The sequence below is a fragment of the Delphinus delphis genome, chromosome 11, assembly GCF_949987515.2.
Source record: "Delphinus delphis chromosome 11, mDelDel1.2, whole genome shotgun sequence".
Taxonomy (NCBI): Eukaryota; Metazoa; Chordata; class Mammalia; order Artiodactyla; family Delphinidae; genus Delphinus; species Delphinus delphis.
The window spans coordinates 73,038,832-73,057,877 of NC_082693.1; the positions used below are offsets into that span (position 1 = coordinate 73,038,832).

At 35.1% G+C, this 19,046-nt stretch overlaps 1 long non-coding RNA gene across 2 annotated transcripts in view; it reads left to right on the plus strand.

Annotated features, from left to right (window-relative positions):
* The first annotated feature begins 1,428 nt into the window (after positions 1-1,428).
* Positions 1,429-19,046, plus strand: part of LOC132433273 (uncharacterized) — a 295,039-nt gene continuing 277,421 nt past the window's right edge. For both annotated transcript variants that reach the window (XR_009521103.1, XR_009521104.1), the window contains exon 1: positions 1,429-1,518. This is a non-coding gene — a long non-coding RNA (uncharacterized lncRNA). The remainder of the gene's footprint in view (positions 1,519-19,046) is intronic.

Below are 19,046 nucleotides of genomic sequence, written 5' to 3' on the forward strand. Positions count from 1 at the left end.
GATGGAAGCAGTGCTGAACCTCCAGAAATTTTATCCTGAAGAGGAGGGAAAGAGGATGGGGAGGCCCCAGAGTGTCTGGTTGCTTCCATAACAAAGGGAAGGAGTAGTTTCAAAAAAAGGAAGCATCAGAAAACTGTGAACATTGTTATTATTTTTACAGACATTAAATACTTACTTATAAGGCTTCATAAAATTCTTCAGAGTGTAGTCCAGGTGTCATCTCCTCTGTCAAAGGGCCCTAAATCTCCCAACCTGAGTATGAATTGACATTGATCTCCTGTGTATTTCTATAACAATAATATTTTAGGAACATGCTGCTTTAGAACACTTATCACTTCACTGAATTAAAATTCTGTGAAATCTGTCTTCAGAGATTCTGGGATCCTTGAGAGTAGGAACTGTGCTTTTTTCACCCTTTTATCACCTTTACTGGTGCCACCACCACTATTGCAGTTTGTAGCACCATGACTGGCATTCAATAAAACAGACACTAAATGAATGACTGAGACACAATCAGAGGACATTAAACGCATGTCAGGCTGAGTAATTTAATCATGGACTGTGAATAATGGGAAGCCAAAAAAGCAGGTGTCACAAATTCAGATTCCTAGTAGGTTCCCAAGAAGGTGACAAAAGTGTTACAAATTTTAAAAAAGAAAAGAAATTTTTTTCTAGTATTAAAAAGTGCTACAAGATAAACTATAAGGTTGATGACAAACCCCAATCAATAGTTGGTCCCAGTATCAGGGACACAAGAGGGAATAATGTGTACTGTGGGAATGCATTCCCTGGATCAAGAATATGTCTCTCTCATTTCCAACCTATTGTGGCAACAAGGAAATCTGGGTTCAGTATTGCTAGATGTACCAATTTATAAGAAAAGCCAGAAATTAAGTGTTTATATTTACTATTATATGACATATCACAGTATTAACATGTTGGCTTTTTTTTTTTAAAAGATGAAGTGTAAACCAAACCAAACACACTCTGTGAATGTGAAACAGAGACCACCAGAGTTTTAATGCCCTCTAAGTGCTCTTTGCAGGATTGACAAATATCCAAAAGTATTTTAGGAAGTTTAGTTACATGCCAGGCTGTCTCAGCAGTCCAGGCTAACACATAAGCATATTCAAATCCGGTTCCCAAGGTGGTGAGTCCAGAAGCATGGTGACAATAGCTAATATAAAATAATTTTATAATCTTCCACTTTGTTTCCTGTATTTGACTCTCCTGAGTGAGCACAACAATGGCACAGCCAAATCAGTTTAGATACTAGAATCTCTACATTTCACATGTTATTGTCCCTTCCTTTTTTCTTTTATTTCTGGTATTGAATTACTATTTCCTACTACATTTCCCATAATTCTTCAGCACGTTCATTCTACCCAGCCAGCTCTTTTTTTTCAAACTTCCTAGATTCTGACAAGCCACAGAAATACCTGATTTCAAAGAGATGCTTGCATTCTATACTGATACCATCTAGGAGTGTAAATGCCTAATGTCACACTGCTGAGAAAGGTAAGAAAAATCATTACAGGTCTTTATATCTTCTAATCTTTTAACATTTTTTTTGAAGAGACAGAAATGTTTTATTTTTCAACCAGTATCTTAGTTACTTATTTTTGTTACATCTGTGCAAATCAAAATGCAATAAAATTTTTGAACGATAGAGCTGGAATGTGGACTCAAAATGTGACCCAATAAGATTGCAAGGACTATTTAAAGAAGTCTTCCATAAATCTGACAATGACTCTGACTCCAACAGCGTGGATTTGAATATAAATTTTGCACAAATAAATGAACTAAGAAAACAATTAAGCTGCTATCCTGTCTGATTGATATGCCATTATAGCAATGCAAGGACAAATTCATTTAAGTTAGGCTAGAGGCTTAATTAATTTTTTCACAACTATCATCAGAAACACATATTAAGTTTCTACTCTCAAATCATTTCATGATATGATTTTTTTCTCAAATTTTGCAAATAGGGAGTCAACATTTAAGTCAAAAATAAACCCCAGAATATACAAAGAAAATTTGAATTGGCTAAAGCAAAATTTAGTTACTCTGGTAGTAATAGGATTTTTTTTTTTTAACTAAATGTGAGTGTAATCTGATAAGCCTGTTTTCCAACTAGTGGGTATCATGGTTCTGTATTAAATGTATGCAGTTGAAGAATATGTTTGATTGTTTACTGCCTGGGATTTATATAAAACTGGTATATTACAATATGCCATGTGTGTGGTTAACCCAGTTGCAAATCATTAAACCATTATGTAGTAATTAGCAGTGTTATAAAAAGAATGAGATATACGCATCATTTATTTTCAATACAGCTTTGCATAATTGGAATAATATGCAATTTGATCTATTAAGATACTAATTAAATTCAAAACACTTAATATGTACCAGAATGTAGTGCTCTGAAATTGCATAATTGTCCATTGTGTGGTCATTTTCTTCACTATCCCTTTCTCCAAAGCATGTGAGAGTAATCCATAAATTACATTCAGGGAAAAGGTAATATTAAGAAACAATGAGAACCACAAAGAAGTCTTGGTCAAAAGTGTTATACTTCTCCAGGCAAGTGGAAAAATCTAATTTGTTTTATACCTCCATTCTAAGCCCCTATTCTGTGCCTTTGAAGATGTGTATACTTAATAAAATGGCCCCAAAAAGAAAAAAGGGGAGCAGTTTAAGTGCATAAGTAATTGAAAAATTGGAAATTTTAAATAAAGTATTTCTGAAAAACCAAGAGATGGTGGTTTTTCTGCAACTTCTAATTAAGGAGTCTGTCTTTATGAAGATTCACATCCTGGCAAGATATCAAAGTCATATATTCTTATTATTCTTTTTCAATTTAGCTTCAGTGTACTATCAGATGAAATCTTATCACTGTATTCAGAATTTATCACTTAGCTGAAGAATTTAGCACTGTCTACAATATCAAATCCAACCTCAAACATTTCCCAAGGCCTTCACATATTAGCCCTTGCTACTTTTAGAATAGTAAGGATGATGGTGACAAAAATAAAAGCTAATATTTTTCCTAGGTATTGTGCTAAAAATGTGCCACATTATCTCATTTAATTCATAGAGGATAAAATATATGAGCAAACTCAGGCTGTGAGAGGTAACTTAAACTTGGTTTGAGTCTTACTGTTTCTGTGTTCCAAAGTTGAGTGAAATCTGAGGTTGTGTGATTCAGAAGCATTGTTCTTAACCTTTCACTATGCTACAAACTTCACAATATTCCAACACTCCTCAAAACCTCTTCTGTACTTGCTCTAAATGAATCAGACCAGACTCTTCCACGTACTTAGTATTGCCTTATTCTTTTCTCAATGCCTTAGTTTATGCTGTTTCCTCTCTTAAAGTGTGTACTTTGTCACTTAGCCAAGCATCCCTCCTCTTTCAAGGCATGAATCACATGCCTCCTCCTCCATAGCTCTTTCACCTCAAATGCATACCTCAGATCTCATTTGTATTCCCATAGTGCCTAGTATAGAGATACAAAGGTGATTATCTCTCAATAAATATATTTTCTGAAAGCATTAATAGCAAAGACATAAATAATCCATTATAAAACAAAGAATGTTGTCATGCACATTTGATTCCTTGTTATAAAAGATAGATTTGCTGCCAGACGTATTTCCTGTGCCAGATTTTCCATCATCAACAAAATTTTCAAAAAGATTTTCATTCACTTTCTGACTGCCCTTGGCCTGTGTCCAATTTTTTTTTTTTAGAGCTTCCAAATTTAATTTTAAATTCAAGTGCTACTGCTGAATACAAGCAGTATAGAGCCAGAGAAGGAGTTTTCCTTGAAGAGAAATGGGATCCATTTTAATTTAGAGGCAAATAAGGGAAGTATCCTGAGGTTGCCCCCGTTACCAGGAATGGTCAGCTCCATTCCTCTGCTTTTTCACCCTGGTTTTCCTGCTCCCTTTACCCTTAGACTCAGGTCCATTCACACTCTTGGGGTAAGTCCTGCCTTGCCCGTGATAATAAAGGAGAGCTCTTCTTGAGAATGTGGTGGATTCATTAAAGCTCCAGCCAATTTTATCACATGTTATTCTGATGTCTTTACCAAAATCCTAACCTCATGATGGCCAAACCTCCTTTTGTCTCTCTGGTATTATTGGCAGGGCATGGATGTCTGCCAAATCGTCAGGCTAGTGGCAGGAAGGGCGGCTGCTTTGGACCCTAGGCTGGCAGGACCAGGAGGCACAGTTGCCATTTCTTTAAGCTAGCCAACATTAGGCATATAGGTATCATTTCAAGGGTGATAAGTTAGATTTGTGACGTAACTCTACTTACAGAAAAGGCAGTATGGTGTAGTGATTGAATGACTCTGGAGCCAAACTGCTTAAGGTCAAGTTCTAATTCCGACACTTGTAAGTTGTGTCTGACCTTGAACAACCTTGGACAACTTATTTGATCTCTTAATAACTCAGCTTTTTTCAACTGTAAAACAGGGATAATGATAAGTCCTACATAACAGTGTGTTTCTGAGGATTAAAAAGAATTAATACATGTCAAACATATAGAGCAATGATAACACTCAACAGTGTTGGCTATTATTGTTTAGTATTTCTTCAGTAAGTAAATGAATAAAAATAATAACTTTATTGTATAGTAAAGTTTTTTTGCTTGTCTCTTTCTTCCTCAAGACCAAAAACTCCTGGAGGGCAGAGAGCAGTTATTAATCATCTTTGTACAGCCTCAGCATTTTCCAGGAGGATGATTCATTATTTGCACACAATGACTATTTGTTGAATGAATGCAAGTTGTAGTCATTAGAGAGAAAATGTAAAGTGAAGTAGAGCTTACCATTGTAAGAGTCCGAATTATTTAGGAATAATGAGACTATGATGTTTGTAGTTTTGTCCCCTTCAGTGTTGAAGTCACACCCATAGTAATGGCAATAAAGTGGAGAGGGGAATTGTGAATCAGATGTCAAAGTTCTCAAGAGAGAAAAAAGTATGAACCTACCTATAGAAGGAAAGGAGAACTGTAAGGCTATGAATCAGATATGAGACTGAGGTTTTAAACTGGAAAAAGCTAACATTTAATAAACAATATTTACCGGAGAAATATGGAATCTTCCCAAGAAAGGATTAATTTACAAAAAACAAATTCAGCAGAAAGCAGATAAGAAAAATATTCATATTTTTATACCATACATTTGATATTTTTAATACACTAGTTACAGCTTATTAGTTTAATGTGTATGATCCACGTACTCGTGTGTTATCTCTGTATCCACAATGCTTACAACAGTATCTTTAATAGAGTACAGATGACTGTGGTACTCTGCATTTTGGGTGGTAGTTGAGAATAATGAAATGAAAAGAATAGAGGAAGAAGCTAACTTTGATGTTATAGGCATATTCAGGCTGAAAATCAAGTATTCAGACACCTGGTATGATTAATCTATACAGCAGTCCACTCAAAGTCCTAAAAGAGGTTTTTCAGAGAAGTTCTTCTGCCCAAGAGTTCTTAGGATAAACATTTGAATAACTGACTAGCACTGAGGATGCTTCTTTCCAGTGGAGTCAACAGTGAGAGGCCTCCAATGCTAAAACTGTATTGTGATCAGGGGTAAATGAGCCTTGAAGACAACTCTGCTCAGGTGATTGAAGGGAGAGTTGTACCAAGAAGCTCCCTCCTCAGAATAATTGACAGTGAAGCTTTCTGAAAAAGGACGAACCAAGATGCTGTATAAAACGTAAAGCTCAAACCATATGTGAGGCAGTAATAAGTGTATATTATCATTTTGGTGCCTCCTTTACCTTCCATGCTGCCCTTTAGCGGCAATATGAACTGATTTCTCCTGTGTGGAAATGTGAGGGGAAAGAAGACAAGGGTAGATAGATGAAGTAGTGATAAAGACTGAGGGTCATCTCAAGGGAGTGACCCTCACAAGTGCTTACAGGAGCCAGTGACCATTCACCTGCTGCGTAGAGCTACCCATGGCCAATCACGGTTACCAGCAGTAACACCAACAATCAACAGAGAACTATACCAATGGCCAGTTAAGCAAAGAGATGCCTGCCTCTCCCCACATTGATTTTCCTCAGATTCTTCTGCTCTTCAATAGAAATGTTTCTGACTAGTGAAAACAGAGAGGGAAGATGATGAGGGATGCACCTGTGAACACAATTGATCTTTCACTCAGACACCTTTTCTATTCAAAGTCTTTTGATTTAAAAAAATCCCGTTTCAGAGTGCCAACTTTTCTAATATACAAAGACTAACTACAAACTTTGATGTCTCCAGTTGAAATGTATAGCATAACTTTTTTCTTTATTTTTAATAGCTTTCAGTGGTCTCATTTTTTTTCAGCAATCCCTTTTATGTGTTACATAGAAATACAGCCAGATAAATGAAAGGCAACTTTTCCCCCAGAGACATAACAGGAAGGCTCTAATTTAAAGAGAATGTTAGGGTATGTACTCATGTAATTGACAAACAGAGAACCTACTCTAAGATGTGGCTTTTAGTATAAAGTCTATTAGGCAGCATCATGGAGGAAAATGCTTTCATCTGTGATATCGGAGATTTCCATTCTAATCCCAGCTGAGCTGACTATTTTTTTACATAAATTCTGGCATGTGTTATATCTTCTCTGGGCCTAAGACATATAGAATAAGGAGGTTCATCTAGAAAATATTTAACATCCTTTCCAAATATGAATATCTATGACCACTTAGTGTTGGGAATGACCCCAGACTATTAACAGAAGTAAAGAGCCCTCTGACCATTGGGCAATTTCTCAGTCCATTGTGAAATCCCTCTAAAGGCATTTCATGTCAGATTGAAATATAAAAATGTTTCAAGATAGAACAAGCATCAACCTAAAAGGAGTATTTTAAACTTTTATTCCATATAGGAAAATACATTACAGAGAAAGGGCAAGGAATAAGTCTGTCTTATTTATTGCTCTCTTTCCAGTGCCTGGCTCAGAGCAACATGTAAGCAGCAATCAAATAACTATTGGTTGAATGAATGAATGCAGATAATTTGCTACAGTGAAAAAAAAGTGTTTTTTAAAAAAAAAAGGAAAAAGAAAAAGGATAAAATACTTCGCTAACTTCCTTTGATCCCATGTCATCTCTACCCTGTGAGGATGTAAGCCGGTGCAGTTATAAGGCAGAATGGATGTACCAATGCAGTCTCTACCTCAAAATCTCGACAGCCCAAGGCACTACGTCCATGAGTGACCACTGCATTCCTACATTGGATCCCCAGTCATTGAGTAGGGGCATTTAATCCCTGTGCTGACTACTAGGTTTCTGCATTAACCAAAGCTTAGCCTCTTTTGCTGATAATTCCCTCTAATGCCTTATTTCAGAGCCCGAGTCTTCTATCTTCCTATTATTATGAGCATCACTCAGATTCAGATTTCTGCCTTGGTCACTGCTATAAATTCTGATTTCAGTAAGTTGCCAGCTTCCACCATGTCCCAGTTGTAATTGGGGACAGGAGTAGCATTTTCAGATTCCTATAACTGTGTATAGAAGCCCATCACTTAAATTCCAATTCAAAGCAAGGCCCTGTTATCCATGGTCATCAGTTTCTTCCTTCTAATATTTATCTTATCTACCTAGAATTCTGAATATTACATACCTGCCTTTTCCATCCTGTGGCTGTTTTTGGAACTCCTTCCTATACCTCTCCACTTATAGATAGGCCTGACATGAAAACCAGCTTAAAACTTCCACAGCTTGGTATAAATAAATCATCACATCTGCCAAGTTGTCCTGAGCTGTAACATTGGTTTCACCTACTGAAGCAATTAACAATGCTTTCCATTTTTGGATCTATGAGAACATGATCTAACAAGAATAATAAATTAATAAATAATAAACAAGACCCTAAATTTTGAAATTAACAACACTGAGGAAAATGTTATTAGAACTTCTGATTTTACCACAGAGAAGTTTTGCGTCATACTATTTTTGAAACAAAAAAAGAAAGGAAAATAAAATTCATCCATGATCTCCTTCTTTAAAATGGTGTGAAAAAGAACTGAAAGTTTTTCCCTCTACTATTGGCTATTGCCTGGAGAAAGTGATTGTTAGTATTTATCAAGCACCTATCATGTGCTAGGAACTGTTATAAGCCCTGAAGATATAGAAGTAAAAAAACAAACAACAAAAACACTGCCTCTTCATGAAGCTTATATTTTGATTGGGAAAAAATACAAATAAAAAAAGTGAAAAAAATAATGACAAGTGGTAAGAAGAAAAATAACGTTAGGATGGAGTATAAGAAGTGTTAGGGAAGTACATACTGAAATTTTAGATTGTGTAGCTGGGAAAATTTGACAGAGGAATTGATATGTAAAACCATGCAAACCTCTGGAAAAGAACATTCCAGGCAGATGAAGTAGCAAGAATGAAGGCTTTGAGTTGAGAGTGTGACTTTAATTTTTGAGGACAGCAAGAAGACCTGTGTGGATGGAGTGGAGGGTAAAGGTAAAACAGAAATGTTATTATAAGCAGGTGGGAGTGGGGTGGGGGAGGACAAAGGATATATGTCAAAGTACTTTTGAGTTTTATCTGAGGCTGGTGAAAGATATTTTGGAAGACTTTGAAAAAAGAGTGACATAATCTCAGTCTAGTTTTAAAGGGTCATGATGGCTGTGTTGAAAAAATACTAAATGAGGCAAAGGGTGAATGAGAGAGACAACAAAAATTTACAGTAATTAAGGCCAGAAATGGGTTCAGACTAGTGTAATCCTAGGAATCCTACTCACTGAATTTATTTTTTAATAGATCTTTATTGGAGTATAATTGCTTCACAATCTGTGTTAGTTTCTGTTGTACAATAAAGTGAGTCAGCCATATGCATACATATATCCCCATATCCCCTCCCTCTTCAGCCTCCCTCCTACCCTCCCTATCCCACCCCTCTAGGTCATCGCAAAGCACCGAGCTGATCTCCCTGTGCTATATGCTGCTTCCCACTAGCTAACTATTTTACATTTGGTAGTGTATATATGTCAATGCTACTCTCACTTCACCCCAGCTTCCCCCTCTTGCCCCCCCATGTCCTCAAGTCCATTCTCTATGTCTATGCCTTTATTCCTGCCCTGCCACTAGGTTCATCAGTACCATTTTTCTTTCTTTCTTTTTTTTTAGATTCCTTATATATGTGTTAGCATACAGTATTTTTCTCTTTCTGACTTACTTCACCCTGTATGACAGACTCTAGGTCCATCCAACTCCTTACAAATAACTCAGTTTCATTTCTTTTTATGGTTGAGTAATATTCCTATGTGCCTCGTCTTCTTTATCCTTTCATCTGTCGATGGACATTTAGGTTACTTCCATGTCCTGGCTATTACAAATAGTGCTGCAATGAACATTGTGGTACATGTCTCTTTTTTTTTTTTTTTTTTTTTTTTTTTTTGCCGTACGCGGGCCTCTCACCACTGTGGCCTCTCCCGTTGCGGAGCACAGGCTCCGGACGCACAGGCTCAGCAGCCATGGCTAACAGGCCCAGCCACCCCGCGGCACGTGGGATCCTCCTGGACCGGGGCACAAACCCGCGTCCCCTGCATCGACAGGCGGACTCCCAACCACTGCACCTCCAGGGAAGCCCCATATCTCTTTTTGAATTATGGTTTTCTCAGGGTGTATGCCCAGTAGTGGGATTGCTGGGTCATATGGTAGTTCTATTTTAGTTTTTTAAGGAACCTCCATACTGTTCTCCATAGTGGTTGTATCAATTTACATTCCCATCAACAATGCAAGAGGGTTCCCTTTTCACCACATCCTTTCCAGAATTCATTGTTTGTAGAGTTTTTGATGATGGCCATTCTGACAGGTGTGAGGTGATACCTCACTGTAGTTTTGATTTGCATTTCTCTAATAATTAGTGATGCTAATCATCTTTTCACGTGCCTCTTGGCCATCTGTATGTGTTCTTTGGATAAAAGTCTATTTAGGTCTTCCACCCATTTTTTAATTGGGTTGTTTGTTTTTTTGATATTGAGCTCCATGAGCTGTTTGTATATATTGGAGATTAATCCTTTGTCTGTTGTTTCATTTGCAAATATTTTCTCCCATTCTGAGGATTGTCTTTTCATCTTGTTTATGGTTTCCTTTTTTGTGCAAAAGCTTTTAAGTTTAATTAGGTCCCATTTGTTTAATTTTGTTTTTACTTTCATTACTCTAGGAGGTAGGTCAAAAAAGATCTTGCTGTGGTTTATGTTATACAGTGTTTTCCTATGTTTTCCTCTAAGAGTTTTATAGTGTCTGGTCTTACATTTAGGTCTTTAATCCATTTTGAGTTTATTTTTGTGTATGGTGTTAGGGAGTGTTCTACTTTCATTGTTTTACATGTAGCTGTCCAGTTTTCCCAGTACCACTTATTGAAGATGCTGTCTTTTCTCCATTGTATGTTCTTGCCTCCTTTGTCATAAATTCAGTGACCTTATGTGCGTGGGTTTATCTCTGGGTTTTCTACCCTGTTCCATTGATCTATATTTCTATTTTTGTGTTAGTAACATACTGTCTTGATTACTGTAGCTTTGTAGTATTTGCACATTTAAGTATACTTTGTAGCATGTAGTCTGAAGTCAGGGAGCCTGATTCTTCCAACTCCATTTTTCTTTCTCAAGATTGCTTTGGCTATTTGGGGTCTTTGTGTTTCTGTACGAATTGTAAAATTTTTTGTTCTAATTCTGTGAAGAATGCCATTGGTAGTTTGATAGGGATTGCATTGAATCTGTAGATGCTTTGTGTAGTATAGTCATTTGCACAATATTGATTCTTCCAATCCAAGAACATGGTATATTTCTCCATCTATTTATATCATTTTTTAATTTCTTTTATCAGTGTTTTATAGTTTTCTGAGTACAAGTCTTTCACCTCCTTAGGTAGGTTTATTCCTTGGTATTTTATTCTGTTTGTTGTGATGGAAATTTGAAGGTAAAGCCAGCAGGATTTGTTAATAGTTTAGATGTGGGGTATGGAACAAATAGGGGATTTGAGTTTTTGAGTCAAAATTTTGAGTCTAAAGGATGCCCCCAAATTTTTGAGTCTAAAGAACTGGAAAGACAGAGTTGTCATAAAGTGAGATGGGAAGACTGTTAGAGCAAGGTTGGGATGGTTTAAGAATCAGAAATTCAATTTTAGACATATTAACTTTGAGATGATTATTGTTGTTCAAGTGGGGATGTAAGTAAGCAGTTGGATATGAGTTTTGAGTCAGGGAGGAAGAGATTCAGAATGGAGCTACAGGTCTGGGTGTCATAAGAATTTAGATGGTATTTAAAGATAGAGAGTGGACTCAGTCACCAAGGAAGTGATTGTAGATGACATGAGAATTGATTTAAGGACAGACTTTGAAGTTTAGATAACTGGAAGGAGTAGAGAAACTAAGAAAGGAAAACAAGAATAGCAACCAGAGATTTAAGAACAATACTAGGTGAATATGGTAGCCTGTAAATTAAGAGTAAAAAGTGATTTAAGGAATTGATCCTATAATTATATAGATCATATATGTGTAATCAAATATATATAGTTTTATATATGCATATGTGTGTGTCTACATGGGAGGTGGTTTTTATTTCATAAAATGAGATCATGCTGTACCTAATCATCCAAAATCTGCTTTTTTAAAAATGAATTCATTATGGAACAATTTTTTTGTATCATCTTTACTCTGAAGATTAAAGATGTTTTATTTTCAAATGTTTGACTTTCCAGCATTATTAAAACAGAATATCATGATGAACTTTAAAAATAGACATATACACAGTACAGTGAAAATATTAGCTGTGAATTTTTAAAGTAACACTTGTTCTTTTCTATTTAGCAAAAATTCCCTTTGTAAAATTGAGAAACCAAAGGAAAAAAAAAAAAAAACAAGGATAAGGGAGCAGGAGCCAAATGGGAAAAATGTCAAATTGTTCTTATTTCTTCCAATTTCTATTAGTTCATATCAGTGCATGCTGATTCTCTCTTATTAGAATGAGGAAGTAAGCTTTGAATAGAGCAGAAAGTTTCATGAAAAAAAAAAAAACAACGAAACAGCTGTTTCCGCTCATTCTTACCAGAGATAAAAGTAATGTTTTTTCTAAGATTCTAACATCATTTGGTTTCACAGACTCTATGGCAAATCACCTATGTAGGGGCAGCATGATTTTCATTAGACAGGAGAGATGAAAAAGGAGTAAATTAACAGTAGTTACAATGTGTTACTATTTGCACATTTAAGACAGGAACAATATGGTGCATTATGTCACTCCATCTGGAAAACAATGAATGAGTTGAAGACATTCTATTAGAAGATCTGAATAGAGTAATCCCTCAAAGACTTCTCAATAACACCCAGATTTCCCCCATATGAGGGCAGTTTTCAAAAATGAATTGACTGTCACAAGATATTTCGTCTACTAAAACACAAGTGATAATTAAACAAACAATTATTGATCATTGACTACATACCAGAAACTGTGGTGGGTACTTAATATTCTGTATAATATTTCAAATAATTCACTGTTGCTCAGAGAGTGGTGTATAGAAATATTCATTTTAAAGTAATTCTCTCAAAGAGAAAACAGAAATCTTATAGTACATATTTTGACTTTGTTAGTTGGAAGTAAGTACACTGGCCAATACAGTTTTTCAATCAACAGTTCTTATGATTCAAGTGTTATAATGAATTAGACATGTCATTTACAAATTTCTGAGTATTTACAGTAGACGTAAGAACAACGTTAAATTTTCCGGTATGTAAAACTATCACTGAATAAAAGCCACCAAGGTGGGAAAAGTTCGTCTTTTTGTTCTTTATCAACTGCCTACTAAATGCAGTTCTCCTTCTTCTTCATTTATATTTTTTATTTTGGGAAAATCAGCTGGGTTAAAGTAGATTTCATATCCAAAATTGTTTGTTGAACAGATTTGGAATAAACAAGTAAGAAAGGATTGCATACTGTGGAAAAATTTATGAACGAACATTCATTTGGACCAGACATATAATCTCTGCTCTGCTTCTAATTGACTATTTAAACTTGTCATTTAGGTATGCCCTCTGTTCCACTCTTTGTAAAATAAAGAAAGCAAACCATGACTATGCTTTCACTCATGAGAACAAGGCAATGGGATGCTGAGATGCAACTTCTAGATTAGAAGCCAATTCAATTAGAGAATCCTTTTGTGTGTAAATACAGAATATTTTTCAGTAGCCTTAAAATTAAGAAAGAAAGTTATCAGGATATGTGAGCCTTGTTTCTGTTTTTAGGAATTATAGTTACTGTGTATAGACTTTTTTTTTTCTTTTTTTTCCCTACAGAAGTAGTTTTTCTTTTTTTTTTCTGTTTCATCTAAGGATTTATGTTTGTTTTCTGATTATACTTTGCAAATATTTGAATTAAGATTGCTATTAGTTTCCATTCTCTTTCCTTGCTTTTATATTTTTGTCCTTTCCCTTTATACTTCCTTGGAATTGACTCTCTGCAGCATCAATTGTGCCCTTTAGCAACAATTACATATTTTAATTTCTTATATTATTTTTGGAAATAACTCTGAAATTTTTGGAATCAAGTTGTGTGTGTGTGTATCTCCTACATCACAATAAATATTTGTTGAATATTTATTCAACTTTCAGCCCTGTCTCCACTGGTTGACTTATGTTTCTTTTCTATAGATGCCAATCTTTCCCATGCAATTGATATTCTAAATTGTCATTCTAAATGTCCTTTTCCTTTCAGAAAACAATTTTCAAAATTAAGCTCTTACTCTAATTATTCATGAGAGTTCTTGCCTTTTCTAGGGCCTCATTTCATTTGTGTGCTTGGTTTTTTTTGCTTGTTTGTTGAATATTTAGAAACCCTTGGATGGGTTGTGATGAGTTTGGATCTAGAATTTGGGGGAGCTGAGAATTTCAGCCCCTTCACTGTGTACTTATTCTGCTCTAGGGTACTACAAATGTCCCCACTCAGATCTAGACCAGGAGGCCAGGTTGATGCAGAAGGATCCTAACTCACTTTGTGATATCAAGTAGAGATTTATTGAAAGTGGTGCCGGTAGACTGAGGTTCAATCTCATGCTGGTTTTTCTGACCTGGGAGATTTCCTGTTCTTTTCTATTGAATTATTTTGTGCTGGTCTCAGCCTGTCTATAGCTAATGTTGTGGCTGAACCAGCCCTTGTGGTTCTTACTATGATTGCAAGATGCCCTCAGTGATAGCCATTAGGAAACTTTGAAAGAGACCAGCTTTATTTCTTACAAGTCCTGAAATTACATGGTACACCTGGGGCCACATAGTGAGATTGTGGGGAGAGAGAGTGAGAAAGTGTGCCTATGGGCCTGGGGTTCTGCATTTATTAGAGTCAAGGATGAGGGCCTAGGTTTTCAACGGCTCACTGTTTGTTGATGAATTTAAAACATAAGAACGGGAATTTAAAGTGCAAGAAGAGAAACAACAAGTGGTCCAAATGGTCAGCTATTGAAATCAACAAAGATCTCTCAAATAAAGGTGCTTGTAGGGGATGGTGTGGGATTGTGGCTGACTCTTTATCTAGACATGCGGCTGGCAATGTATTTATTCAAGATAGACATTTCTGAAGTGGATGCCTCTTTGAAGTGGATGCCTTAGTAATTAAAGCTTAAGTTAGGCACTTTTATGAAAACAAAACAACTGTTAGAGCATACACTACAAGAATAAAGATATGAAAACACTATACCCCAAGCCGTTGCAGTGCTTCTGATGCTCTTCCTATCTGTCTTTCCTGACAACAGTTACTTCTTTGGCAATTAAGTATCACATGTTACGATGTGTTTCTATGTCTTATATCCTAATTCCCATCATGTCACCCTACTAGCTGTTATATCATTGAAGGAGTCCAGGCAGAAAACGGCTAATAGAAATGGATGAAAGTGACTGGCTCTGTCTGCAAAGATATGTGAACAAAAAAGGAACAAAGAGGGTTGCTCATTATTCAGTTCTACAAGGGTTAAGTTGCAACCTACTGCAGTTGCCCACAACAGTGTACCTAAAGGAGAATTCAGGAGGAAAAAAACAAGAGGAGGTACTCTGTGCTTTGTATAAAACATCCCTAGATAGTTAGATGCATATCTCAGGAAGAATTTCAATGATCTCAGATTCTTGCATCTTCCCATACGTAGAAAAGCACTAAAATCATTAACTTGAAATATGTGTTCTTTGTGATTAGCTGTAATCTTTTGCCAAAATGTGTGCTTGACTACATGTATTTCCTATCCCTCAAAATTCGTATGTATACTGGCTCCTCCCCTACCTCTTCAGAGCAGTTCCTCAGAGCTGTCTCACTGGCTATTGTCCTCAGTAAGACCCTGAATAAAATAAAATCACAGCACTTAGGTTTTGTATTTTTCTTTAGATCGACAGTTTGTCCCCTCCTGTTTGGGAGTATGAACAATTTTGTGTGTCATAGAACTAGAGGGGTCAACAGGCAAATATCAGCAAATTGTGCTGAGATCAATATCTTTTTCAGTCTCTCTATTTTTAGGTTTGGGGAGACGGGTTGGGGTGAGAAGAGAGGTGCTTCTCTGTTGTGTTCTATTTCAGGGGATGGTGGTGTGGTGAGTATTCCAAGGATATTTTTCTCAACACATAACCATTGATACGCACTAAATAGGAATAGATCCCTAGACTTTGCCAAATTGTTTTCTTTTACATTTAGTTTACTCTGCTGTTTTCAGTTCTTGACATTTTAGTCTTTTTGTATATTTTCACAAATATTTACTGTGAAGTTGCGAGAAGGCTCATCATGCACTACATAATGTTTACATGTGAACAAAAGAGCATTTGAAGCTCATCTGAAATCAAAGCCACTATTACAGTTTGCTGGTTATATATGCCCATATTTCCTCTAAGCTTTCTGTGACAGTTATTAGATTGGGCTGTAAAACTTTGAGAGTATATTGAAAAACACATAAAAGAAGCACTTTCATAGAGAAATGCAAGGTCATAGCTATAAAGAATCCAGGTCTCAACTTTTATACTAGTCTACTTCTAAGTTCTTAAACAAAAATATACCATTCCTTCTCTATAAAAGTTAAAAGACAATGAGAATTAGAGAAATTCCTTATTTAAATTTTCAAGGAATGATTTCCAAATTTTCACATAATCACGTTATGTTCTGAATCCAACTATAAATAAAGCCTTATATTATTATAAATAAATACATAAATATACTAGGCAGAGAAAAGAACTTTGAGCTTGAAATCAAGAATTTTCCAACTCCATCACCAACTACATTGTGATACTGATCATGATCATTAATTACAAAACTATAGAACTTTAAAAGTTCCTTAAAAATCAGTTAGAATAGGGGACTTCTCTGGAAGTCCCGCTGCAGGGAAGACTCCGCACTTCCACTGCAGGGGGCACGGGTTCAATCCCTGGTTAGGTCCCTCATGCCGTGAGGTGCAGCCAAAAAAAAAAAAAAAAATCAGTTAGAATAATGGTTCAGTGTACTATAAGCTTTGTCTTCTTTTGATGAATTTGAAAATGTGATATTCTCTCACAGAGTATGATAACTCTTCAATGGGATATTTCCTGCTTTATATTGATAATTACTGGAATATATTTTCCTATTTAAACTACTGTAGAGGTAGTCAAGTTTTAATACACATAATTTATCTTTGGAACTGTGAGAACATAATATTGAACATACAATATAAAACTACAATCTAGAAATTTTGACATTCCATTCGCTCAGTTAAAAATATATTGTTTAGATTAACCTCTTGATTTTAGACATAATAAAAGTTGTGGCTTGATGCACAAAATTATAAAACTGGTTATAAAAATGATATATGATGAACTATGAATTATGGATCCACACAGTGTTTTGTAGGAAGATTTCTAAATTCTGGGAAACAGTCATTTCTCCCAATATTTAAAATTGTTTCATGAAAGAGATGCCCAAAATAGTATGGAGGATGAGCTATAGTTTGCTAGAATAAATCTGATGAACTGATGTTCAAACTGACAGACCATGATACCCTTCAATTCAGTAATCACAGTGGTTGCAATAGGAAAGAAGAAACTATAGTAATTTTTTTACCAACATTAGTATACTTATACAGATATATAGTAAATTTATATGATATATTGCATATGACCAATAAAATTTTAAATAAAAATAAAGTGAAAAAATAAAATTGAATTTCTAGAATAGCAATATTTTCTAGGATGGGTAAAGTATTTAAGAACACAGACTCAAAACTTCGATTACACAGATTCAACTCCAGCTTCTTTCTCTTACTAGCTGTCATCTGGTAAGGCTGCTTGTATAATACCAGAGGATAAAATTTACATTCTATTGAATATTGTATTCTTAGGAATGTGAATGTCACTTCCAGGCGTTGTAAATAACTGATGCTTACGTGTTCTGTGTCTCGGTATTGTCAACTGTAAAATGGGTGTAATCATAATACTTTATCTTATGAGTTTGTTGTGAGGATTAAATGACATAATACATGTGAGGAGTTTATTAAAGTACCTGGTATATAGTATGTGTTTACTTATTAAGTGGTATTAGTAAGTGCTTCCTCCATTAGTAAAATAAATATAGACCGCTAGGTTCAACATTTCCCAATTTGTTTCCATACCATCTCTAGCCTTTCCTTCATCTTTTTTTATTCAAGCTTTCATAGGAAAAACTTTTCTCTGAATTTCCATTTGAGACCAGACATGAATCCATTATAAATATCATTTTATGTGGTATTATAAACCACCCTCCTCTATTTTATGGAACTTCCATTTTAACTATATCTGCCATGAAAAGTCAAAGTTATGGCAACCTGTTTTGGTATACATGAAATACTTGGGAACACCTAAACCCCAACCTAAATCCTTGACGCTTGTAGGTAAAGCACACACACACACACACACACACACACACACACACACACACACACACAGCTGCACGTGCACACATACAGGTATGTATACACACATACACACTGCTTGGAAAACACTTTTAACAAAAAAATAAATTAAGTTGACAGAAAATAATAGCAGATGGCTCGTGTGCAGTAAAAATGGGTCATGCTATCAATACTATAAGTGTACTCCACCTAAATTGTACTGGTTAAACAGGTAAAGAGTTTGCCTGCTAAAATTTTAACCTAAAATTAAGATTTTTAGTATCCTACTAATATCCCCCCAAATAATCCAATCTTTACTCCACGGCTTCAGCTATATGCTATACATCTAGTTCTTCTAGGCTACCCCTAAAACTGGTCCATTTTTTAGTCAAATGTTAGGATATCAAATGAACAGATTGGTGAAAAATAGGAACATATAAAATGGGCTCTTATATTTGTTAAGTTTTGACAATTACCTTTCTTAAATGTAACTATTAAATAATTTCAGAGAATTAAGAGCTGTTTTCTGTGTATAAAATTATATTTATATATATTATGTATACAATATCTATACATAAAGATTGTGAAAAAAACATAGCTGAAAAAATTAATTTTCTTCATGTGCTTTATTATTATCTCAGAAAAATGACAATTTTATCTATTGTATTCACACAATCTCAGAAAAGAGAGCAATGCAGCCATTGGGATATTTGAGCATTAATTTTTCATTGCATGCAGTAATGAAGTAATACAATAATGCAATTGTGCAATGTCTTAATGTAATTTTTCATTACATTATTGACATCATTTTTCCTATTCACACTTAACTATAAAAACTTGAATTTCATTGCTCTGACAAAATATTGATTTCATATATTAAATTAACAGTAGCTGGTATTAATCAAGAGCACATACATTTTCTGATCATTTTTAATGGTGATTCTTTTAACTACAGAAAGAATGTCAATATTTTCATCAATGTTTTAGAGATGCTAGAAATATTATAAATGAATGGCTCTTAAAATTCTTAAATTCTTTCTCCAAAATAACTGAAACAGCTTTAGCAAACTACATTTCTTGAAGTTGTGCATCACTACTTAGAGTAGAAGGGAAATAAGGAAACCTAATCTTAAATTGGTAGTAAGAAAGTTAATGAACCTCTTTTCT